This window comes from Nicotiana tabacum, chromosome 8 (genome assembly GCF_000715075.1).
Source record: "Nicotiana tabacum cultivar K326 chromosome 8, ASM71507v2, whole genome shotgun sequence".
In the NCBI taxonomy this organism is placed as follows: Eukaryota; Viridiplantae; Streptophyta; class Magnoliopsida; order Solanales; family Solanaceae; genus Nicotiana; species Nicotiana tabacum.
Window position 1 is genome coordinate 209,466,208 of NC_134087.1, and position 12,891 is coordinate 209,479,098.

A 12,891-nucleotide genomic window follows, 5' to 3' on the forward strand; every position below is an offset into this window, starting at 1 on the left:
GTTATGCTGCAGCATGGGGGAGGGGGGGGGGGAAGGGGGACCTCTCTCGTTTAGGGGACACGTTGGGCGTCGCGTCTTCGTCTAGCGTTTCACAGCTTTTGTTGATGACATTCACGAGGTTGGTTTGGAAGTCACTTGCTATTTTTGTCCTTTATCATTGATTACCTGCCATGTAGGGTGCTATATGCACAAAGAAAGGAGATCTCGACGTTTTTGACGTTAGTGACTTGCATTAGTTGTGGATCTAGTGAAAACTAAAATTTAGCTAAGAAATCTCCACAGACTGCGCCAAATTGTTTGACCAAAAAAATATAGATCTTGGTTCAGATAATTAATTTATATAAATGAGGGTTAATCTTATCTAACAATAATATCTCTAAGATGGAGTTCTTAAAAAAACAACAGATATTATATAGTTGTATTCGGATGGCGGCGACAATATACAATAACTATTCCAGAAATCAAAGGCAATAATGTAGCATTCAATATCAATAAATAGTAATAAATGACATTTAAGTAAATAAAATGAATGAGTTACCCAAGAAGGGATGGAACAAGTGAATGTTCTTTCTGACAATGATGAGTGATGGATAATCCTTCGAATATTTGAGTTATTCTCGGATCTAGTGAAAAATGTGTAGACAAGAATCTTAGTGAAAGGTGATGTTTGTATATTAGTAATGAGATTCGATTCTCTTTCTCAAGTCAAAGTATATTTTCACATACGAATATCACATGTCCTCTTTCCCTGTGTCTCTTTCTATTTATAGGAAACATGTTCCTAAAAACCCTAATAGTACAAGTGCAGAGAATATTCACTAGAATATTTTATTTTGTATCCTATCTCGAAACTAGCCGTTACAGCTCTGTTAAGAGTGCTCGACCTCGACCTCTATGACAACTCCTCGACTTCAGACTTGCTGACTCTTCGACCGCGACCTTCGCTGATAATTAGATTACTTTGACGCATGACATTCCAAGAATGTTTCACTAATACCATTTTGACTAAAGATGGATTTTAATCCATACATCAATATAAGAGTAGGCAAATTTAAAATGTATTTTATAGCGCGACTTAACTTTTCTTTTCTATTATATAGAAAAGGGAAGGTGGTCGACCAAGGGTATATATGTAATTTCAAGCAGATTTAACTTGAATTTTATTGCTCATAAGTCATAAAACACGCGTCCTTCCTAATATTCTTCGTCTAGAATTCTCTATTTCTCTATATATTGTTGTTATTTTTATTATGCATTTTTATGGTACTAATATATCATCTCCTATTGCTTTTTTGAGCCGAGGGTCTCCTGGAAACAGCCTCTCTAACCTTCGGGGCAGGGGTAAGGTCTGCGTACATATTACCCTCCCAGACCCCACTTGTGGGATTATAATGGGTCGTTGTTGTTGTTGTTGTTCTATAGCTCAGTTCTCCAACTAGCTTTCTTTCACTTTTTTACTTTGTCCAGTGGTCTATCATTTGAGCTTCTATCTTTTTCTTATTTTTGTTATACCAATGCGGTATCCCAGTGGTTAAACCCATAGTTGAAGACAGAGATGAGTAAACGAGGTATGTGCCAATAACTTTATTTCTTTTCAGTTCTTTAGACTACTACAAAGGGAATTGTTCAAGCATTTGGACTACTTCTCTTGTTAAATAAATATAAAATAGAAGATCGAAATTCGACTCAAGGTGGTGGAATTGGTGACAGATTGTGCTCTTGATATAGGTGGTTTAATGAATTGAGATGAAATCAGATTTCGAATGCAACAGTGTTTCACAATTTGGGATAAAGTTGTGTGCTACTGTAATATCTGTGCCGATCGAAGAAAACGCTCACATGATTCTTGCCGGATAGAGCACTCTTGGAGCTTTCAAACTTCTGAATTGGAATATTGAGGTATAACCCCTTAAATTGCTATTTTTAAATTGTTTCTGTATTTTCATTTATTTTCTTTATTTATTATATTAATTAGTTAAAGATTGATTCTCTGCTAATTTTGAGGTGTAACCCCTTTGAAATTTTGATTTCTTTTGAGGTATATAACTGGTGAAATTTTTGATAATCGCTGATTGAAATTTTGATGTATAACCCCCTTTTTTAGATTTGTCTACATTGCCCGACTGCTTTGCGCATTGGTTCCTCATCTATGCTCTTATAGTCTTGTTCTTTCCCTGACCGAGTTTTTTCTTTTCCATTATTTCTCTTTTATTTTATCTTCAAAACCTCCTCTTGAATGAGGGTTGAAATTGATTCGTTGATCCGAAATGACAAGTTTTTACTTTACTTCCTTTATTTGTTATTTCAACTATTAAAACATTTTATAATGTGCTTTCGTTGTCAATATAATCGATGTGGAGTATGGGAATTTAACATCATAAAGGTGATAACTTGGTAATTAGTTTTTGAATCACTTTAGAGTTTACCGGAAAAAATAAAGGGGTGGTGGTGGTGGTGGTGGTGGTGGTGTATTTTCAGCTAAGGCAGCAGGAAGAATGTGTAGAAGGTTATGAGACTAAAAACTCCCACGGCATTATTGTTTTGCTAGAAACTTCATTGTGACTAGCTGAACAATAAAAGCTTAAAAAGCATCGAAAATTAATCAATAAAACATCATGAAAACTAGATATGGCTGACCAATCGCAGCAGGAGCAACATCAGGAATGCCTTTGAAGAAGGATTCTATTATGTATGTCCGCATTTAGATTGCATATGCTTAAAAATTCACTACTAACTAACTAGAAAAGTATTTTCTGACTTCAAGCAAATATATATGAATAGATCAACCTGTTAACTTTGAGCAACCATCTTATAGTAGAATTTGTTTAATTAATTTCAGATGTAATTGAAAGCACAAGTATTGACATATTTTACTTTTCCTTTATTTTCTTTGGCACGTCGTATAATTCTAATTCGCTATCTGAATTACAAAAAAAGGAATAACTTACCAGTAAAATTATAGAGTAATTAGAATAGTTAAAGAGGAGAATGATACGTGGGAAGAATAAAATATGTTCTTAATCCATTTGAAATAGATCTTAGAGTCAAATAATATGTCAAACGTAAGACTCATCAACTGAGATCTTTCTCCAAAAGATATCAACCAGAATATCTTCCTATGATTCTTTTTAATTCAACTGAAACATTTTCCAAAGAATTTTAAGGAAAATATTGCAGAGGTCATAGAATTTGGCAAAGTGGACGGTTGACAGTTACAGTGGTGGCAATTATAAGGAATGCATCTGTAAGTTCATGTGGAAAAAGCATGATAGAAGTCACACTTCTTGTGCTTTCCCTATGAACACGATTCTCCCTTTGGGGTGAATTTCTGCAACTAAGAAGAAAAGGTTAATATTCATTTAAATGCAAGAACTATTTTTAGTAACTATTGTTATTAAAAATCATTCAATTCTCTACTAGCTGATTTTTCTTTCTGATCCATTCTAAATTTTTAGGTGTGCAATGATGGAAATGCGTGCCTGGTCTATATGAACTAAAAATCCCAGGTCAGTCAATAGAATTTCAAGGTTTTTATTCTGAGATTAATATCATCACTTTCTGTATTTCAATTGCTGATGCACATAGATGCACTAACTTTTGTGGATCAATTGATATGGATAAAGTTAAAATAACACGTTGGTGGAGCTTTTTCTAAAAGTAATAAATGTAAGTTGTCTTCCTACAATATCATGATAGGTAACAATCGGAGTTATTTATAAAGTCTGTGATGGAAATTAGGTATGCCTCTTCAAGAAAGAGTTGAACGCCTACATTTGTGTTTTGGGGTAAGGATTGCTTAGGGCCTTCTGAGCAAGAACAAAAGCCATAATCAAAAATAAGTTAATAGAATTTAGAAACTTCTGATCGAGCCAAGCGAGGGCTCAAGGAGAGTTAAACATTAAGAAGAACTTTTGACTAACTTATAAAAATGTGTGTGACAATACTTTTGTTTGTTGATAACTTTGGAGTTAAGATGTAAGCTATACTTCAAATGAGAAACTAAGCTCTTATGAGAATTTAAAAGTTTTATTTGTAAGGCCACAGGAAAAGAGGAATTTTAAAATTTTCATTTTCTTGGAAAAACATGGTTCTTCTGAGTGCTTGATTCTGTTTCTAAGTGAATTTTGGTAAATGGTACATCTTGACATATGGTATTTTATGTTGTTTTATTATGAGTCTATTGATAGTACTAATATAGTGTCTCTTGTCGCCTCTTTGAGCTGAGGGTCTTCTGGAAACAGCCTCTCTGCCCCTCGGGGTAGAGGTAAGGTCTGCGTACATATTACCCTCCCCAGACCCCACTTGTGGGATTTACACTGGGTTGTTGTTGTTGTTGTTGTTGTACATCTTGACATATGTGAAGATCAATCTTCTATTGTCTCATCCGGTGCTATATACATATTCATAAGTTTTATCTGCACCTATTTTCATAATTATGACCAGTATATATCTCATTCCTTTTGTTTCTTTGTCATTTGGGTCCTCTCGATTCCTTTTAAAGGTTAGCCATGATAACTATATTGTAGGATAAATTGCTTTCCATCTACTGAGTATGCTATTCTTGGTTTATTTATAGGTTGTGCTTGATATTTCACTTCAAAGATTGGTGGCTCAACTGAGTTGTCTTTAAGAAAAAACTTTGAGATGCTTGAGTGAAGAAAATTTAATCAGATGAAGTTTAGGGTGACATAAGAGACACAATGTGACGTTTTTCATTAGTTAAACGATTTTGGTTGCAAACACTTGTTCCTTTTAAGGAAAGTGAATGCTATAGCTTTTCACATTTTTGTCTCTGCACAAATAGAACGATCTTTTGTATTTCTACGGCACAAGATGATGTGATATATTTATCTTAACTTAGAAATTATTATTATTATTATTATTATTATTATTATTATTATCGCTAAAACAACTGGATCTTTCTAGCACATAGTCATCTTGAAGACCGTAGAACTTTGGTTTTGTCTGTGTGAATTCTTGTTGGTGTGCTCTTCTCTATCCTTTTGTTTCTCATTTTGTCAGATCTATATCTATATATATACATAAAAGAGAGTAATAAAAAAATATATATATATATATAGAAGAGAGTAATAAAAAAGTGAGGTGACACCTCTCTTTGGCCAAGGAACTCACTTATCTTTTTTCTCCTTTTTGGGGGCTTTTCCTCTAATTTTTTATTAAGTTTAAATGTCTTATTTTCTGTGTTCCAACTTGGAGAATTTAAAACGTTGCAACAATTAAGCTAATGGTTACAACGATTGAATTGATACTAAAATGGGTCATTAAAGTTGCAACCATTGAATTGAAATAATGGGTCATTAAAGTTGCAAAAGTGCCTCTTGGCTTGCAGAATAGCCTTTCCATATTCCAAGCAGTTTATGGCTGTAATAACGTCAGAGGTAATAATACATCGACAAATTGTATCATTTTATTAATTTCATGTTTTTTGACGATTTTTGGTTACTTAACTTTTTGATATCCTACTCTATGGCAAATATTGAAAATATATGCGACATTGTCATCAAACATCAATAGACGACGCAAACCCGATAATTAGTAAATATGATATCGTGAGAGGTGGAGTAGAAAGGAATTTTACCAAGCCAATAGAGTGACTTATTCTTGCAATAACTTTATTCTGCCTACAATGTTTAGGTTATCTTTTTGTCAAGGGCTACTTGAAATGTTTGCCTTTGTCATTGAAGAAGAAGTTCACTACATGCATGTTTGGCACAATATTTGATTATGAGTGATGGTGAAGAAAAAGAAGAAAGAAAGGAAAAGGAACTCCATGTTTTAAAGTTTTAAAAAGGAAGAAGGGAAGGATAAATAAGTACTCAAGTAAGAGAAATACATTTAGTTGATTCTTTTTTTTTTTCTTCAATTTCTTTTTTTTTAATTATCTCTTTTTTTTTTATCTTTCTCTTTTACTTCTTTGATTAATTTTTATTTGAGATAATTGAAAAGCGGTCAACTTTATGAAACATATGTATGAACAATTAATACTTAGTAAAAAATAAAAAATAAAATACGGAAAAGAAGCCTTAGAGAAAGAAAAGAATGCAATAGATATCATAGATTCATATTCCTAGATTTTTGTCTTATCATTTTTTTCTCTTTTTTCATTAGTTCTTTCTTTAAAAAATTGTGTTTTCCTAATTCAAGTAACATGTATTTATCTAAATGATTTTAAATGAATTGTTTCAAAACCAAGGGTATTCACAATTTGTCCCGTTAATTTTTTTATATATTTTTTTTATATAGTGTTTAAAGAGAATCATGAAAAGAGAGGAAAGATGATAAAATCATGCAAAAATGGTTGATTAGTAAACATTATTTGCTTATAGATATTATAACATTACTCTTTTATGATTTTTTTTTTCATAACCGTGCAAAGCGCGGGCAAATACATTAGTATAAATATAATTGTGGGAATAGACAAGGTGATTTGACACCTCTTAGCGAGCAGGATTTGCATTTTATCTTTTCCTACATTTTTTCTCATTTTTTCCTTGACTTCAACCGTGAAAAAAATAAGTGATGACATATTGACACCGTTTGAGAAACACCACCGTCTCTTTCTACGGTTGTTTAGTCCCTAAATTGATAATGGAAAAGCCCACCATGGAGAGACATCAATATACCTGTTGATTCTTTCTTCTCTCTTCCATGAGAAAAGGTTATTTTCTCATCTTTTATCATGAAATTTTCATGTATTCCTAACTTCTAATTTTGATAAACTTCGCACTGTGCCCTTCCGTGTATTTGCTTTATAATTCATCAAGAGTTGATCCAACTGTCGAAAATCCATTTATGATACTATCAAAATTGCAGCACCGGTAATCTGAATTTGGGATTCATTTCATACACTGAAGTTAGTAACTTTCTTCTTTTTACCAAAAAAAAAAAAAAACTCTTCGATCGAAAACTAAAAGGTGCATTTCTCTTGAAACTTCTGATCCAAAATTTCTTCTTCAAATATGATATTGTTCACTTTTTATTTTTATTATGTTGCTTCACCGTTGTTGAACTTATTGGTTTACTCTTTTCTCTGCTAATCTCTCTATTCTTTGAATGAACACTAAGACTCACAGCGCAAAGGCAAAATGAGGGAAGAAATACACTATTTAGCCTCTTTATTTAATCTCTCTATACTTTTCTCATATGCATTTTCATTTCATGTGTTCTAATTACTTAATTCTGGGGGGAAAACGAACAGGATATGCTTATTTTGGTGCCCATAATGTGTTCGACACAATGACCACACAGAAAAATTGCCCACTGCTTCTGTAAATGATGCTAACAAGTACCCAGTTATTTAATTAACAGTGGTGGGTCAGTAACTCTTTCAAAAGAAATCTTTAGCATCTATGCCTTTTTTGCTTATATTACCCTCATTTTATTTGATAAAAAAGGATTTAGTAAAAAGAAAAAAAAATTACGATAAACTAACGAAACCAAAACAAAAAAAAAAAAAGAGCAAATCTTAAAAGACCATGTTAACAAGTGAATGTTTGCGGCATGTAAAATTTACACCCTTTCAATTTAACAAGTGAATGTTTTTGCTGAATATATATATTTTAAATGGGTATGCTTATGGAACAAAAGATCATGAATAATTGGGGATGAGGGCCGAGAATAATTTAGACTCTTTATCAATTGCATCTTCCTGTTTTCCATCTATGGTTGAAGTAACTTCCCTATAAATTAAGTGTTAAAAGTACATTCTTTATCATTGTTTGCTATTTATCTATGTAGGTGCTATCTATTTTTTCGTTTTACAATCAATAATATGAGAAATTGATTACGCTAGTTATATTTTGTGGTGTTGTGAATGTTCCTTAATGCTTGACGAAAAAGAATAATCATAATGTCGCAGCTTTTTAGTACGACTATACTATTGACACTTGCCAAAAATGAATACCCATATAGATGGATTTTTGACAGATTAAAGAAGTCCTCACATGGTGAAAGAAGCTCATGATAAGAATATCAAAAATTGCGGGATCTATTATCATATGACAATGCCTTAGAAAGCAGCATTGTTGTTGCAACAACACCTCAACTGTAGAGAGGCAACAGAAAATCATCTTCTTGCAAACACAAATCATGTCAACTCCATCTCAAATGCAGGGTAATCTTGCTATTACACCTTCCTTCTACTTCAGAAATATGTTAGAATATCGAATCTTCTATTTATTTCTTTCCTCATACATCATATATATGAATATAACAATGGTTATGCATGAAAACAATGGTATCCGTCCAACTTGCATGCTCTATCATAGGGGTGTACAAAGGAAATCGACAAACCGCACCAACCCGATAATCCGAGTCAAACCGGAAAAAAAATCCGACTATGGTTTGGTTTGATTTGGTTTGGTGTTGGAAAAAAAACCCGACCATAATTGATTTGGTTTGGTTTTAACTAAAGAAAGTCAAACCGAAACTAAACCAACCCAACATTACATATATAAAAATTTTAGATTTATTTAATATATAAATATACTTATTGTGATGCAATTTATAAATATTTCTTAAAAATTTTCATAATTTTATCTTTTAAGGTCTTATTCAAGGTTGGACTTAGAACTTTTGAATGCTCCAATAAGTTTTATATCCATTAATATTAGTAAATTAAATAATTCTAACAAAAGCCCAAACCAAAATCAAATCAATACTAATACTAAGAAAAGACATTCAATTCAATATTACGAACGGGAATGTATTAAATATCTATTTTTTATTTTGCAATAATTTACATAAAAATGCATAACCTATTTTATTTTTCTTTAGCGTTTAGTCAATTTAGTATTTGGCTTTGTTAATTATTAACTACTTATTATTTTTCTTACATTTTTAGATTATACAGCTCAGATTTGTTCTTTAAATAACTTGGCGTCATTTATATGATTTTTTAGTAACTATAGCAGCTAACCTGCATTTAATTTCTTTATGATGAAAGATTATACTATGGAAGTCATCTGATATGTATCGAGATAATGCCAGCCTATTCTCTTCTACAATAGTTTTAAAGCCACCAGCAGATTGCCACAACTTAGCTTAATGTCTTAGTTGTGAATCAGATATCAGACATACTTTTTGTTAATGATAGCGAGGATGTATATGAAACGACATATGATTTTGGAGACAATATGGAGGATTACCGTGTTACCAGTAACTTATTAGGTAAAGATATTATGTGGTAATATACCGATGATATAATATCTTTAACTCATTTAAATTTACTTTCATTGTTCTCCTGTCTTATTTATGTGTCGAGGCATGTACCTATTGTTTTATATATGTAGACCATTTTATGTGCGTAGCTGATTTGGATATTTATAGTGGTAATATAAAGAATGACTCTATATAGTTTATATAAAATCATATACTGTGAGAAATTTAGTTGAGTGAAGAAAAAGGAAAAAACGTACACGTAAATTTTCTTTTAATCAAATTCTTGGTGTGGCATTGAACACCATGATATTGAATGGGGCTTTGGCTACTAGATCCCAAGAAGAAGAAGAAAAATTAACTAGAGTTGTGGCTGAGAAGTTATTTATATATACGTCAAAAATGGTCTTTTATTTTTGATATTCATCGATAATTTACAGCACGATAGATATTGCTACAATGTAAAATATATTAAATTGCCTAAAGGAAAATATATTTACCTTTTTTAACTTCATATGTTGTTTTATTTTGTTCTTAAAATCCCTTGTTTAGTTAAACTATATTGATTTATTTTGGAAGTGTGTTTATGATAAGAATTGCATATTTCTTAATACCTAACCTTTTAGTTCTCATTTTTTATGAGCAGATTCCTAGATATTGCTCAGAATGCATTGGCCATTAATTTTATTTTATTTTCCTTTCCCTTGTCCACCTTTTCCTTTTTCTCTAGGAGTTCCTTGTGTGGATGATCTTTTATCAAAGTTGGATTCTCTTTTTCATGCAGGTGGTTGGAACATTGTCCTTATTGCTTGCTCAATCTCCCAAGCTACACAAATACTGGTCTTACACTTGCTCACGATGTTTATTGTAGTTGGTAAATATCTTAATTATGATATTTACTTGCTTTTGTTTGCCCTCTAACATACTATTGATATGCCTATCACCTTTATTGAGTTCAAAATTGAGTAGTGTGCAGTTAATAGTAGTAATCACAATAAAACAGTCATATATTCTTCGACGGAGATATAATTTCTAAATTTTACTGTTGTAAATACATAAAAAGTTATGGTGACCATGAGTTTTTTCATTTTTTTTATATTTTGTTGTTTATATGTGTATCATTTTCTCATTTTATGACTTATGATCTTTAACTATGTTTCTCTTCATAGTTTGAGCGTATAATCATAGTTACTTCATCGTAGATGATCTCTTCGTCAAATTACTTAGGTTTTTCTTTCAAGCGTTCTTCTTTTCTAATCTTCAGCTTAGGCTTTGTTTGTAGAGTGAAGAAATATATGTACTTTCTGGCAATTAGGGGAATTGCATTTGCTTCGCTTCATCGGAACGACATATAATTTCATAAATTCTACTTACAGTCTTTAGAGTCAGAGGCGGATCCAGGATGTTTGAAGGATGGATTCATTATTACTTTTTTAAAAAAAAATTAAACCAAAAAGTTGGTAAGGGATTTGATCCCCTGACCTTAGGCTATTAGAAATAAGAGACCAAAACCAGTGCACCACTTAGTCTCTTTTGATCATGGGTTCCATCAAGTATATATATCTATATTTTTCAAATTATGTACATCATATCCATACTTTAACTCGAGGACCACGGGTTCACGTGAACCATGTTTCACATGGTAGATCCGCCTCTGTTTAGAGTTATAATTTGCTTTCAATTTGATCAAGTAAAATTTATTCCCTTTGGTTGATTAAAATTTTATAATCTTTATTCAAAAAAATTATATTTTATACTGGAAAAATATTATAAGGTGTAATTACCCTATAAGAGAATAGACTCCCAGACATACACATGTGAAAATTTTACCTTTTTAAGTACTGATTTATTTCTCCTCTGTCCTATTTAAAGTCCTTTTTGTAAGAAGTTTTTTTCTCCCTCTCTGATGCTTGCATTGTAATTTATGTTTATGTTCAGAATCTCACTATTCCTTATATTTGTGTTACTTAAATATTTAATCAAAAAAATAAATTCTCATAGCATATATTATTAGCTTCTTTAATATTTTAATTCCTGAGTTTCCACTACTAAGGTTTTCCTCCTCCAATTTCTTCGCCCTCTCTTTAGTGATTTTGTCGGTTCATTACTTTAGTATTTTTCTGTTGTCTTTGAATTTCTTTTTAGGATGGTGGACAACGGGATCGATCTCTCATTCGTGATACTTATCCGTTCAAAGTGTGAGGAAGATCGATGGAGTTGAATGCGACCACTCTAAGAAAAGATTTAGTACTTTAATTTGTCCGTGATTGTTTTGAGTATTATTTAGCTTATGCAAACTCCTTTCGCTCTCCGTTGTATCTGTGTTGATTCGCGACTTTTGCCTTTGCATTATTCTTCTTATAATATAGCTAATGACCCGAAGATTTAGAAATTGCCTTTCCTCTATTCTGATCCATCTCCTACTAATAAATTTTCTTGGCGTTAAGTGTTTATCATTCGGAAAATCTACTCAAACCCCGTGTTAGAAAAATGGTATAAGCATAGCTTTGTATAGTTGTCATGTAAAATACCTCATTTGGCCATGTAAAGATACAGTGGACAACTGCGAATAAGGTTGGATGTTAACCTCAATAAATAGTCATACTACAAAAATAAAAAGAAAGGAAAATACGAAAAAACGTCCTTAGCTTGTGAAATTTTTTGCTTTTAGAAATCAATAAAAGATTAAGGAGACCAACAATAATACATGTATGATATGGGAAAGCATGGAAGAAATAGAAAGAGAAATGAAAGAGGAGAAAGTTAAAAACTAACAAAGGATAACATCGACATTATAGACAATAGTTGTACTGTTAGGAGAAAAAGAATATTTATTTTTTATGCTCTCTTTTATGAATGCTTCAAAAGGAATACTGTTGTTATTTAATACATATGTTTGACATCTCTTATAAATTGACTAAAATTTTAATCGCGCGAAGAGCGGTAAATTCACTAGTATAAATATAATTATGGGAATAGACAAGGTGATTTGGCACCTCTATTTGACCAAGGATCCTATTTATCGTTTTTCTCCTTTTTTTGCCTTTTCCTAATTATAAAATGTCAAAAAGTATATCTAATTCATTTCTTTTCCACTTCCCATATTAAAGTCTTTACAAGAAGTAATTACTTATTAGTTATTGTGCATTATAGTGAAGAACTGTTATTTCTTCAACTATTTTAAATCATATTAGAAAATTTACGTTACACGTTATCACGTCTAAAAACGTTTCATAGTCTGCTCTTCTTCTTTGTAAATGCATCCTTCCTGAATTCCATATATTCCCATCTTTTGGGTTCCTCTTCTGCGTGCAATTGTATTTTCCTTTTGTTTAACATTTCTTTGTCCTTGAAACTATTCTTTTTTAACCGGTGAAGATACCCAATGGAGCAGAACAAATTAAATAAGAAAGCTTTGAGAAAGAGAATGAGGACTTGTATGTTCTGGACAAAGATGTTTGATCAGAGTAATTTAGTTGGTAAATCAGATGTATGTTTAGTTGCTAATTAACTGCTCTTCTCCTTCTTGTCCTACAACGACTTCTCAGCCTTTTTTTCCTCAAATGGAAAGAAAAAGCGTGTTTCTGCTTTTATGTATATCCCTTTTGTTATTGACCAACAAGTAAAATTACAGGGATGAACTTTTAAACTTCTTTGAATTTTGCATTAATGTTATTATATAGTATGACTTTTCTCTTTCTTGGTATCCAGATC

At 31.7% G+C, this 12,891-nt stretch overlaps 1 long non-coding RNA gene across 4 annotated transcripts; it reads left to right on the forward strand.

Moving 5' to 3' along the window:
- Nucleotides 1-1,403: 1,403 nt before the first annotated feature.
- Nucleotides 1,404-11,512, forward strand: LOC107776380 (uncharacterized). Of its 4 annotated transcripts, none has more exons than XR_012694434.1 (7): nt 1,404-1,568; nt 1,729-1,899; nt 3,156-3,347; nt 3,456-3,506; nt 7,948-8,134; nt 9,962-10,051; nt 11,323-11,512. It is a non-coding gene; the product is annotated as an uncharacterized LOC107776380 (long non-coding RNA). The 4 variants fall into 4 exon arrangements; XR_012694435.1 differs by having other exon boundaries at nt 1,405-1,568; nt 3,178-3,347; XR_012694433.1 differs by lacking the exon at nt 3,156-3,347 and having other exon boundaries at nt 1,413-1,568.
- The last annotated feature ends 1,379 nt before the right edge of the window (nt 11,513-12,891 follow it).